The sequence below is a fragment of the Esox lucius genome, chromosome 20, assembly GCF_011004845.1.
Source record: "Esox lucius isolate fEsoLuc1 chromosome 20, fEsoLuc1.pri, whole genome shotgun sequence".
Classification (NCBI taxonomy): Eukaryota; Metazoa; Chordata; class Actinopteri; order Esociformes; family Esocidae; genus Esox; species Esox lucius.
This window is the reverse complement of record NC_047588.1, coordinates 15,077,915-15,091,291: the sequence shown is the minus strand read 5'-3', so window position 1 is coordinate 15,091,291 and position 13,377 is coordinate 15,077,915.

Here is a 13,377-nt window from a genome sequence, read left to right as displayed (position 1 = left end):
ATGAAGCAGAAAGATTACGTACATCTCCTCTGCATTCGTTCTCTGGCTCAGGCCTGTTTGATTAAAGAAGAAATTCACCATATCTCACCTACTAAATATACTTATTACTAATGTTAGCAATGATACATTGTTGTCATAAAAATGCAACATCTCATCAACACAATCTAGAACAAGCAAATTTACATTTCACAGAAGAATCCATAACTACTCACTTCCTCTGTACTCAAGCATTCATCATTAAATACATCAAAGTATCTATACTGAACATGGATATCCCCTCCCCAACAAAATGGCAATCGGAAGAAAAATATGAATATGAAATAAACTTTACAGAGAAATAGTTTATTTTAAAACATCAATGTTGATCATGCCCATGTGATGTTATGTGTCTAGCTTTACAAATTATAAGGAAGTGCAAAAATCTGCTCCTTCATGTTTATTTTGCCTTGCTGAGATGAATGGTCCAATGCACATATAAATAAAAACAGAATGCAATGATGTGCAAATCATTATCCCTATATTTAATTGAAAATAGTACAAAGACAACATATCAAATCTTGAAACTGGGAAATGTAATGCCAATAACATGTTTCAAAAAAGTTAGGACAGGCATGTTTACCACTGTGCGTTTGGGAACTGAGGAGACAAATCAGTGAGGTGAGGGTAGCAAGTGCGTAATGGAGAGGCATAAAACAAAAGTAACAAAACAACACAGACACGAAGGATCACGTCCTTCTCTTCATCAAAATGTCAGCACCACACAGTCACAAACAACATAGACACAATAACCCGTGTGGGTGAAAACCAGGAACTAAAATAGACATCATAATGACTAACTCAAAACAAGTGTGTGTGTGTGTGTTTGAGTGAGGGGTGCGTTTGCCATCGACTCCAGCTGGCGGTTAGTAGACTGGCGAGGTGGAGAGGGGGAGAGCATGCAGCGCCACGCGGGGCAAACGTCACACAATCGCTGTGGTGTTGGAAATGTCTCGACTGTAGGCAGGCTAGTTTAGCACCCGGACTCTATTACTACAGAGCCATGCTGTTGTAATAGGTGCAGAATGTGGTTCGGCATTATCTTGCTGTAATTAGCAAGGCCTTCCTGAAAAATTGCAATTCTATGTTTATTTACATATTAAAGGATCCTTCACTATTTAGTGTAGCTGTAGCCATTTATAATTATGTACTCTATTTCCTCCCTAGCCTATGCTCCATAACCTGTATATATTGTCCAGAATGAATGGTGCTTTCCCAGATGTGCAAGTCATCCATGCCATATGCACTAACGCATCACACCATCACAGATGTTGTCTTTTTAACTGTGTGCTGATAACAAGCCGGATGGTCCCTTTCCTTTTTGGTCTGGAGGACGTGACATTTCCAGTCTTTTAGAAAGAAGAAAATGTCAGACGCCTTGTACATTTTTCAAGATGTCTGCTGATAGGAACATTGCTGAAAGCCATCCAATGTCTTATCAGTCAAGGACAACCACTGCTACACACTGTTGACTTGTATCGTGATCTGTAAAACAAAATGAAAGAACCCATTACATTTGTTTCCAGATATCACTAGTCCTTCAGTATATACACTATGACAAAATTGAATGTGTTGTTTAGCACCCAAATCCCATCCCGCAATCCTACTGGCCAATTATGTGAGAAACAAATCTCACTGACCTTAAAATCTCTCAATGACATTAACTACCTAAGGGCACCCCAGGACGATCTAGTCCACCCTAACCAGTCACAAGCCAGGGCGGGTCACTCAAATGACTTCTCTGTGTCACAGAGGATCTTTATACTGCTGACTCTGACTCTGTTCTTTTCTTAGATCAATCCCCAGCCTTTTACACTGAAATATTAGCTCCTCCTCTACACCCTCACTGTGTGTCTCAGGCTCTGCACAATCTTGGATTGCATCCTGTGTTTCTACAGTGGGTTGTCACCACTGTGGTCACTCAGTGCTCTAGGTTCTCCTTCTTGCTACACCAGGCCATTTGGCTGTATATAATCCTCACACGGTCTCGCCTATCATAGCTATGCAAGTGAAAAAACTATTTTTCTCTTTTCTTCCTTTTGAAGTTTAAGTGGAGACATGTCTACGTGTCTTGCAGACATCTCTGCTCGGATGTCGGCCAACAACCTTAACCTCCTGAGACCCGGTGTCCACATATTTGGACATTTTAGGCTTCCTGCACCAAAGCTCAGGTCTTAGGAGGCTAAACTCAGTTTCAACAACATAGAGATGCTCTTCTGCTTGGAAATACCTCTCTAACTCAGCTGACAACTCTTTTTCCTCTGGTCCTCACCTAGTAAATATACAAAACAGAATACCCAGTAATTATCCAGTTATGGGGGCACAGTGCCCCCTCGTGGACAGAGAGCATAATACTTCCATACACGATATAGACCAGACCTGGGCAAGATAAGGCCCGTTGGGTCATTCTACCCGGCCCGCGATACATCCAAAACTTAAAATAATACAAAATAAAAAATACCTGACGAGGCCCGCAGATTACGTTACTTTATTTACTATTGCAAAATTATTTATTTTAAAATTAAAAGTCCCATGGTACTCCAAGTAATAAGTACAGCAGTATCATACTGTCTGTTTAAAATAATCGTCTACATCATTTTCCTTCTAGGAAAAGCAAGGGCATTCGTTTTTGGGTGCGTTTTGTGCAGGTGTCTTCACTGCCGCGTCTGTCACCACACACTCGGTCATTTGTGGCGCTCATTTCACTCCGGAGAGTTATAGACCTGGATATTTGTTGGAGTCTCGGATGGGATTCGGAGTAAGGACCATGTGAGGCTGATTACCAATGCTGTTCCCTCGGTGCACTCGATGGAATCAAGTCCACCACCATCAAAGCTTTCACCTGAACCTGGCGCGGGCAGGACTGGAGGACCAAGTGCTAGCACTTGCAGAAATTCCATGCACCGAAAAAGAGCTCTTAGCAGAGTATATCTTACTTTTAATTCTTTTAACTCTTAATTTGGCTGATTTCGTAATGTTTTAGTCTAATAATTTCAGAATAAAGAAGTGATTTGAGCGTGTATTTATTGGGCAATCCACCATCTAACTAGTAACATAGCTACATGTTAGCTTGGCTATTGCATTAGCAAACATTTGGTAGCTGTTGATTTGATGACAGGAGTAGCTAGAATTGCGTCTGAAAACATTCCCTCACCTGGATTAAAAATGCACTGACTGCAAGTTCCTAGCATCAGGGCTTCAATATACTGAGAGAGAGACTGAGCATTAGAACAGGTTTTCGCAATTGTCTGCCTTGACATCACTGCAGTTTGCACAAAGTTATAGTTATGAGCTGTTGGCAGGCAGCTAACCCAACACCCCCGTTTCCCCCGCATTTTATTAAGCTAGCTATGAGCTTTTGGCAGGCAGCTAGCCCAAACACCCCGTTTCCCCCGTTGCTGGCTTAAATTAAGACAATCTACATAGTATGTTTAATATAAAACAAGGTCGAAAGTACGTTTGCTGAAGCAGATTTATTGTAGAACACCAATGTACTAGCCTAGACGAACCAGCGTTAGCCACCGTGCTACACAGTAACTCACAAAGTCACTTGCCCTATTAGCCACTGGTTTTGTTGACACCACAAATCTACTTCTCTACTCTGCCCATTGTTCCTCCTCCTGACCTCTATCTGGCCTAGGAGGCTCATAATTATAGGCCTGTGGGCCATCATAGGCATGCTCAGTTTCTTCATCCACGTCCATTGTAATTTGAGCATGAACTTGACCGGACTCCCTCGCGTTACGTCACTTCCGGTCAGTGATTGATAGATGCGGAAGTTATTTTATCACAATTCTATCTCAAAATATTGTTTATGGCGGATATATATTCCTCCAGTTTTGAAAATCTCGTTTTTTATCATTAATATACACTATGCTGTATAGGGGTGTCCAACCTTCAAGTTGCTCTTTAAGTTGAAACCAAGCGTGCTGCACAAGCCCTGAAAAGTGAAGGTAGGAGTTAAAGATCTCTCTGACAGGAGACTCGGCCAGACGTTCCCAGCAGACCCTTACAGTACGCTTGGGCCTGCCGAGTCTGTCCAGCTTCCTCCCCCGCCATCGGATCCAACTCACAACCAGGTGGTGATCAGTTGACAGCTCTGCCCCTCTCTTCACCCGAGTGTCCAAGACATACGGCCGCAGGTCAGATGAAACGACAACAAAGTCGATCATCGACCTGCGGCCTAGGGTGTCCTGGTGCCACGTGCACTGATGGACACCCTTATGCTTGAACATGGTGTTCGTTATGGACAAATTGTGACTAGCACAGAAGTCCAATAACTGAACACCGCTCGGGTTCAGATCAGGGGGGCCGTTCCTTCCTATCACGCCCCTCCAGGTGTCACTTTCGTTGCCCATGTGGGCGTTGAAGTCCCCCAGTTGAACGATAGAGTCCCCAGTCGGAGCACTTTCCAGCCCTCCCAGAGACTCCAAGAAGGTTGGGTACTCTGCACTGCCGTTCGGCCCGTAGGCACAAACAACAGTGAGAGACCTATCCCCGACTCGAAGGCGCAGGGAAACGACCCTCTCGTTCACCGGGGTAAACTCTAACACATGGCGGCAGAGCTGGGGAGCTATAAGCAAACTGTAGATGTATTGATTGTATAAGTTAGTGAACTGTTGTAAGCTGTTGTAACCAATGAAACAAAATATGAAATGTTTGTAATATGAGCTGAAACTGAAGGAGCAAGTAGGAGAATAGGAAACCCTGTTCAAGCGGTTGCCGGGGAGAGAAAGATTTAGTATGTCTGTTTTGTGAGAAATAGGTCGCAGGTCAGAGACACACACATAGTCGGACAGACAATACAGAAACCAGAAGGGGGGCAAGGGGATACTTGCAGTTATCCTATAAGGAATAAAACTGGGATTGGGCCAATGGCAAACACTTTGTAAGTTAACGCCTCTATCTTTTTGGGCGTAGTAGAAGTATAAAATGATCTGTTGAATGTTGATCCTTAGACATTGTGCGGCGACACTTGTCTCCAAAAGCTTTTGTAATAAACGGAATATGCGGTACGGTAATTGACCTGACTCCTGGTGTTTTATTCTCCTTTCCAACAAACCAACTCGGGAAGTGTTAGACTTCAACAAAACCCACACCAGCCTGCCGCCTCTCACCATGAGCAACTCCAGAGTGGTGAAGAGTCCATCCTCTCTCAAGGAGTGTGGTTCCAGAGCCCAACCCGTGCGTAGAGGTGATCCCGACTACCTCTAGTCGGAACCTCTCAAACTCACGCACGATCTCAGGCTCTTTCCCCGCCAGCAAGTTGACGTTCCACGTCCCTATAGCTAGTTTCCGTGTCCAGGGATCGGGTTGTCTAGGCCCCCGCCTTCGACTGCCGCCTGATCCTCTCCGCACCGGCCCCTTATGGTCCCTCCTATGGGTGGTGAGCCCACGGGAAGGAGGCCCCATGTCGCTCCTTCGGGCTGAAGGAGCGACAACCCCGGGCCTGGCTCCTTTCCCCATGGGCCTGGCTCCTCGCATACGAGCCCCAACCCCAGGCCTGGCTCCAGGGTGGGGCCCCGGCTGCGCCATACTGGGCGACGTCAAGGTTTTTTTTTTCGTCATTAAGGGGGTTTTGTAAATAGTTGTATGTTACCAAACTATTTTTAATGGCATTGGACAATTGAATTTAACATAATTGGTACAAGCATAATTAGACTAGAGCGTTTTTTCAACATGTAGTCAAAGCAAATACTCTTTTGTCTTCTATATCAATGCTTGAACCTAGTGTTATATTTTGACAACAGATATTGAATGAAATCAAATGGACTCTGAGATTGAGTTGTAACGTTAGTTAACTCTTCTTTCTCCATTAGCACACTCAACGTAATGACAGTATACGCATACATAACACCTAGCTTCGAACCGTGTGTCAAACCAGGATGTCCCCAACATGACCAATGGCGAACATCAGTAGGCGTATCTTATTATTCAGGAACCCCCATTTAAACTGACCAATGGCGAACAACAATGTGCGTAACTTAATATTCAGAGGGTGTAACTTAATAATCAGGAACCCCCATATTAAGTATTTTGTGGGTTAACTTTTAAACTCTAAGGGACCCAGAGCATCTGGACATCCCCCCGTTAATCATTTGTTAATTATTCTGAGTCTGGGACTCACAGTAACGTAAGTCAGGTTGAAATGGACGGGGAGTTTGAGAGAGAAGTTGATTACGATGGGTGGGGTCCAGGCACGGGAAAGTGGAAACAATTGGGGATACAGGTGGCAAATGTAATGACTGTTGTAGCCAGGATGGACCCATTTCAGAAAGAAAAAGAAGGGATAGAAGAGAAACTGCGACAAGTGGTGAGTGAGGCAGGATTAAGGATGGAGGAAAGGAGACCATTACATGTTATTTTGTGGAATAAGGAGAAGGAGTGTTCTAAAAATCGAGATAGAGTTAGAGACAAGAAGGAAACAGCAAATTTGGTCAAGAGAGGGAGATATAGAGAAAAGGAGAAGGAATGGGAAAAGCACAGAAAAGAATGGTGTAAATTAGCAGTGTGGTGTCAGGGCGTAGACCATTTGAACAAAGAGAAAAAGGGACAGAAAATTAAGGAGGAAAAAGAGGGAGGAGAGATAGAACCCCCAGCATATGAAGATGACTTGGTGCTTGGTACGGGCCAGGCACCATTATATCCAGTCTTACGTTTACAGAGTGGTATATTGTCTTTAGACACACAGAATAGCAAGCCCATAACTCAAGTCACAGGAAAGCAAGATAAGAGAAAGTTGACTAGGAAGGCGGAGTCACAGAGCGAAACAGACACTGAGGGAGAGGTGAAACCGTTCAAGGCAAGGGCCGAGAGAGAGTACGGAATATACGATGGGAAGAGACAACTAGGAAAGAATAAACAAGATGAGATTAGTGGGGCCATAAAGAGAAGGTCAGGCCGTACTAAAGGCAGGGTAGGTGAGGACTCAAGGTCGGGGTCGGACGATAGTGACACAGTGAGAAGGACCAGAACTAGGCAGAAAAAAAGGAATTCACATAGAGGACGGGTGGTACTCACGGGTAATGCAGTAGGGAGATGGACTGACTCAGACAAAGACCCCGACACAGACAGTAGTGGAGACGGGAGTAAGGGAGACGTTGAGTAAGGGAAGCTAGTTGTGCTGGGTTTCAGCTGCCACTCTTTAGAGTGGGAGGCGGCGAACCGCGATATAAACCATTGGGGCTGGGAGACGTACAGGCGCTGGTATATAAATTACCCCCGATGGGAGAGGGAGGTGGACTATGGTTGTCACAATTTGATAAACTCACAGCTGGTCAAATGTTGGCACTGGGGGACTGGAGGGCAGTAGCCGCCCGAGCCGTGTCCGCCCAGGCTATGACTGAGATAGAAAAAGGGGCCGCCACTAGGCGGAGCCCTGACGACACTCCTTTCAGTCAGGTGGTCGGGCGCATAGCCACGAAAAAGAGCAACACCCTAGACAGTATCTAGAAGCATGTAAGGACACATGGGCCAAACACACAGGGCACCACCCGGGGAAGGGGGGTCTGCAGCAGGAGTGGTTTAGAAGGGCGGTCTTAGAGGGACTTCCAGAGAAAATAAAAGAGGCAATGATGGCAAATCCTGACTTGCCAGGTAGTGAATCACACGTATGGGAAAGACACATAGTGCATCATTTACAGAGGGCTAAAGATGAGGAGACAGAGAAAGACAAACAGATACAGGGACTGAAAGAGAACCTGTTGCGCTTACAGCTGGGTGAAGCCAAAGGGAGGCTCAATGAAGGGAAAAAGAAACACAGACAGATGGCAGCCCTAGGCTCAGGAGAACCCGACACACCCGATTTATACCCTGTTCCCACATGGGCACCCCAACCTCACGGTGGCCGGGGGGCATTCACCGCACCCTATCAATCAGGGAGGGGAGGTTATGGTAGGGGGAGGGGGCGGGGTAGAGGCAGAGGGGCTCCAGGAGCCCAAGTCCCATACAGAGTCTGCTTTACGTGTGGTGACCCGAACCACTGGTCCAGAGACTGCCCACAGAACACTGCAGGGGGCAGAGGCTACCCAAACCAAGGGGCAGCTCCAGTTGCCAACCCACACGCCGTCCCACCACCTAGTGCACCTGGACAATACCCACTCTCTTATGAGGGAGGGTGGGACCAGGCGTGACGGTCTACAGGGGGGGGAGGGGACAGCGGGGGAAGGGCAGACCCTATGCTGTCCCTGAATGTCGACGGGAAGGACTTCCCCTTTCTGGTTGACACAGGTGCCACTTTTTCCACCATCACCGCCCCTCCCGTCACAGGACTACTATCCTCCAAGACAGTGGAAGTTGTGGGGTTTGAAGGAGTGGGACAGACTTTGCCAGTGACATTTCCTCTTAAAACGATACTGGGTAAACAGGCCCTCAGCCATCCGTATGTGGTGTCGACTAACACACCAGTGAACTTATTGGGGAGAGACTTGTTGATAAAACTGGGGGCTAATATCTTATGTTCTCCAGATGGACTAACTGTCACGTTACCAGACGGGACATCGGCGGTGTGCGGACCTGAAACCACACGCAAAGGGCAGTACCTGGTACAACCGGTGAAGGGTGAAATAGCAGAGATATACTGGGGACTATTGACACCGGAAAAGCCGGACAAACAGGGTGTTTTGTCCCAGTACTTCAAGTGGAGGCCCTCCTCGAGCCGTACTTTCCTCCGCCAGACCCCCCACATGTAACCCTATTTTATGATCGACAGGGCGATGAGGTGTATAGAGAGGGGTTTGGGGATGTAGTGTGTGGAGACACGTGGCAGGTCGGGTCTAAATTCATACATGTAGGCCCTGAAGGGGTAGCGGCAGATGTACAGTTGACAGAGGAGCAGGATCAGTGGTACATGATGGCGGAGGAGTCCGTCCCACATGTGTCACTGGCACTGCATTCTAAACACCAAGCAAAAGACCTGGGGCCCATGGTTAAAAGGGCGGTCGAATGCACTGATTGGACACTCACTCAGGCGCCAAACGTATGGTACTCACCCAGCTGTAAGACGTATCGGTTAGAAGCACCAGGGACAGATTGGGTATATTTAGAGCGAAGGGAGATAACTCGGGATCATGGGAGGGAAAAGATGGATCACCCTGTAGCCACGGCAAGACTTAATGAGTTACCTGACTCACTGTGGTCCAAGGGCCCCACGGATGTGGGGCTCACCGATTGCCCACCGGGCACCTTTAAAATCGGACCGGGAGAGCCCATATGGCTGCCCCAATACCCACACAAACCAGAGGCAGAGGAAGGGTTAGATGTGACATTGAATGGTTTGTGGCCCACAGGGGTGTTAGAGGAGTCAGGTTCCGCGTGGAACACACCTATCCTCCCGGTAGAAAAGAAAGGGACAGGGAAATACCGTATGGCCCATGATCTCAGGGCTATAAACAATATTTTACTCACACCCACTATACCGGTACCTAACCCGTATGTAGCACTCACTAATTTGACCCCGGATCAAAAATGGTTCACCTGCATTGACCTGGCTAACGCTTTTTTCTGTCTCCCACTAGCAGAGGAACTTCGTGATATTTTTTCTTTCACACATAGGGGTCGGCAATGGCGATACACGAGACTACCACAGGGGTTCGCGCTTTCCCCTGGCATATTCAACCAGGTACTGAGAGAAGCGCTGCAGGGATGCTGCCTGCCGACAGGGGTAACTTTGGTCCAGTACGTAGATGACCTGCTGCTGGCGGCCCCGACGGTGGCCGCCTGCATCCAAGATACAATGACGGTCCTCACCAGACTGGCAGAGAAAGGGTTCAAGGTGTCAAAAGAAAAGCTACAGCTGGTAAGGACGCAGGTCTCCTTTCTGGGCAGAGTAATCTCGCAGAAGGGAGCGGGGCTTTCCCCAGCTCACTGCACAACCATCCTCCACCATCCTAAACCCACTACTGTTCAGGAAATGCTATCATTCCTGGGGCTCATGGGGTACAGCCGCAATTACATCCCAAACTATTCAGGGCTCACAGAGCCACTTAGAGCGCTAGTTAAGGAGCAGGGAATGCGTAAACTTAAAGCCACTCTCAATTGGACTTGCCCGGCCGACCAGGCCTTCATTTTGCTGAAACAACAACTGGCCACCGCAGCTGATCTGGCCATACCTGACTACACAAAACCCTTTTTTCTAGATGTTTCTGAAACAGGACAAGTCATGAACGGGGTCCTGTTTCAGAAAAAAGGGGGAGATAGGAACATCCTTATGTACATAAGCGTAGGATTTGACAAAACCGAAAAAAGGCACCCCACCTGCACACAGCATGCAGCGGGAGTAGCGAGACTCATTCAAAAATGCGCACACATAGTGATGGGGCATCACCTTCAGATACTCACAACACACAGTGTAGTGGCGTATGTGAATTCACAGATGTTCACTATGACTTCCCTCAGGCAACAACACCTAAGCAAAATTCTCGGGGCTCCAAATTAGATTTTCACACATGAAGGGATAAATATTGCAGACCGAACGGGGACGGGGCTACCACATGAGTGCGCGCAAGAGGTAGTGAGGGAGAGTAAGACACGAACCGATCTGGAGGCAGAACCCCTCCCAGGAGCAGAGGACCTCTTCACTGATGGGTGCTGTTTCAGACACGAACAAGACGGCCTGAGGGCGGCTTTTGCGGTAGTGAAACTAACACCAGAGGGTTTAGTCACGCTGAAAGCAGAGAGGCTCCAGGGGATGCAGTCAGCCCAGAGAGCAGAAGTTAGAGCACTAATAGAGGCCCTTAGACTGGCCCAGGGAACAACAGTAAACATTTACACTGATTCGGCATACGCAGTAGGCATAGCACACGTGGAGCTAGGACAGTGGTTAAAAGCTGGGTTTAGGACAGCAGGAGACAAACCGATTAAACACGAGGCAGAGATGAGAGACCTAGCTGAGGCCCTAGACCTGCCCGAAAAGGTAGCCATCATAAAATGCAAAGGACACGATAATTCAAATAGTGTAGTAGCTCAGGGAAACCAAGCGGCAGACACAGCAGCAAAACAGGCAGCAGGGTACACTCCGCGAGTGATGGTGGTAAGAGCAGAAGAGGAAGTGGTGTGGGGAGAAGTCCCTGAGAGAGACGGGCTAGTGAGACATCAAAAGGGGGCTTCCCCACAAGAGAAAACAATTTGGCAACAGAGAGGAGCAACAGAGACGAGTGGGCTCTGGAGAGGGCCAGACGGTAGAGTAATACTTCCACCAGCCATGCGGGGAGATACATTTGCAGACGCCCATGGGTTGGGCCATGTAGGGCCAGCACAGATGTTGAGGAACTTGTGCCATTGGTGGCACCCGTTTATGGTAGACATGGTACGTAACTACACTAGGACATGCACCATCTGCACACACCACAATCCAAAACCGACGATCAAACCTGAGATGGGCGTTCCCCATGACGACGAGACCTGGACAAGAGATAGTGATAGACTACACGGACATGGGGGAAACAGTACGGGGGTGCCGCTACATGTTAGTGTGTGTGGACATGTTCACAGGGTGACCAGAAGCCTGGCCGGCAAGAAGGGAAGACAGTCAGACAGTGATCAAGTGTTTAGTGAACCAGTACATTCCCAGACACGGCTTCCCAAAGAAAATTAGGTCAGACAATGGGACTCACTTTAAGAACAGTGATTTACAGAAGGTAGAGAGATTATTGGGCCTAAAACATGCTTTTGACACTGTGTACCATCCACAGTCCCAGGGAAAGGTAGAAAGGATGAACCAAAACTTAAAAAACAAGTTGGCTAAGATATGTGCACAGACTAAATTGAACTGGGTGGACGCACTGTCACTGGCACTCATGACGATTTGATGCTCGTTAAATCAGACCACTGGGTTCACCCCATACAAGCTGCTGACGGGGAGACAGTTTCCAGGACCAGCCGCGGGGCCTGCGGTCCCGGAAGGGGAAAAGTGGCCCAAAGACCATAAAGTGTATTTTGATGAATTGCGAGCTCTCGTTTCAGAATTCACCAACAGAGTCGGAGAACGGAGGGACCTGCACCCGCTGGACCAGAACCTGCCCCAGGCGGAGTGGGTGTTGCTGAAGGTCATCAAGCGAAAGTGGTCGGAGCCAAGGTGGATGGGTCCTCATCAGGTGGTGGAGAGAACGAGTCATGCCGTCCGCCTGAGGGACAAAGGAGAGACGTGGTACCATTGGAGTCAGTGTACACCAGCGCAGGAGCCAGGAAGGTCGTTAACGGACCTCATCCAAACCGGGAAGGAGGAGCTTTGCCCCGCGTGGACGGAAGAAGGACCAGCACCAGCCGGACCGGTGCCAGGAGCGGACCCCAGGACACGGCGGGACTACGAGCGAGTGAAGGAGACAAAGGACGACGCCAGGGGAATAGACTCTTAGAGGAAAGAACTGAAAAATACTGTAACAAAAGGGGGTATAGGACACCACTGGCTACCACTCGTACCAAGATGACAGGGTTACAGAGAAAGGTCTGGGGAGATGATAGTAGAATGAAGTAGTACATGGACATTGGTGGAATAATGATGTGTGTTGTGTGTTGTTACAGGTTTCCCAGGTTGGCATCGGGTCTTCATTCCCCCAGCGAAGAGGTTTGCGACCCCACCTGAGGACACCTGTTTGAGGACATTTGGGGGATTGAATTGGACTATGTCAAGGGGTCGCATACGAGCATTCTGGGATAGATAATTCGCTGGAGGAATGGATGATCTCGATGTTCGGCCAGTGGAAAGGTTTGATAATGTCTGTTCTTTTATCGCTTTCTACATTTGGTGCTATAATGGTTACTTATGGGTGTTGTTGTGTCCCATGCATAAGAGGGCTTGCCATGAGAGTGATCTCTACAGCCATTGAGAAGGCTCCAGGATCGCCATCAGGGATGCTGATGCCTCTACTGGAGCAGCATGACCCGGGAGAACTGGAGCTTGGCGAATAGGGGTGATCTCTCTGGGGAGAGATCAAAAGGGGGAATTGTAGATGTATTGATTATATAAGTTGTGAACTGTTGTAAGCTGTTGTAACCAATGTAGATGTATTGATTATATAAGTTAGTGAATTGTTATAAGCTGTTGTAACCAATGAAACAAAATATTAAATGTCTGTAATATGAACCGAAACTGAAGGAGCAAGTAGGAGAATAGGAAACCCTGTTTAAGCAGTTGCCGGGGAGAGAAAGATTTAGTATGTCTGTTTTGTGAGAAACAGGACACAGGTTAGAGACACACACACACATAGTCTGACAGGCCAGACAGAAACCAGGAGGAGACAAGAAGATTGTGTTTATCCTTAGAATTGAATAGAATTGGAACTGGACCAATAGCACACTTGTTCTGTGAATTTAACGACTCTATCTTTTGGGCGTAGTAGAAGT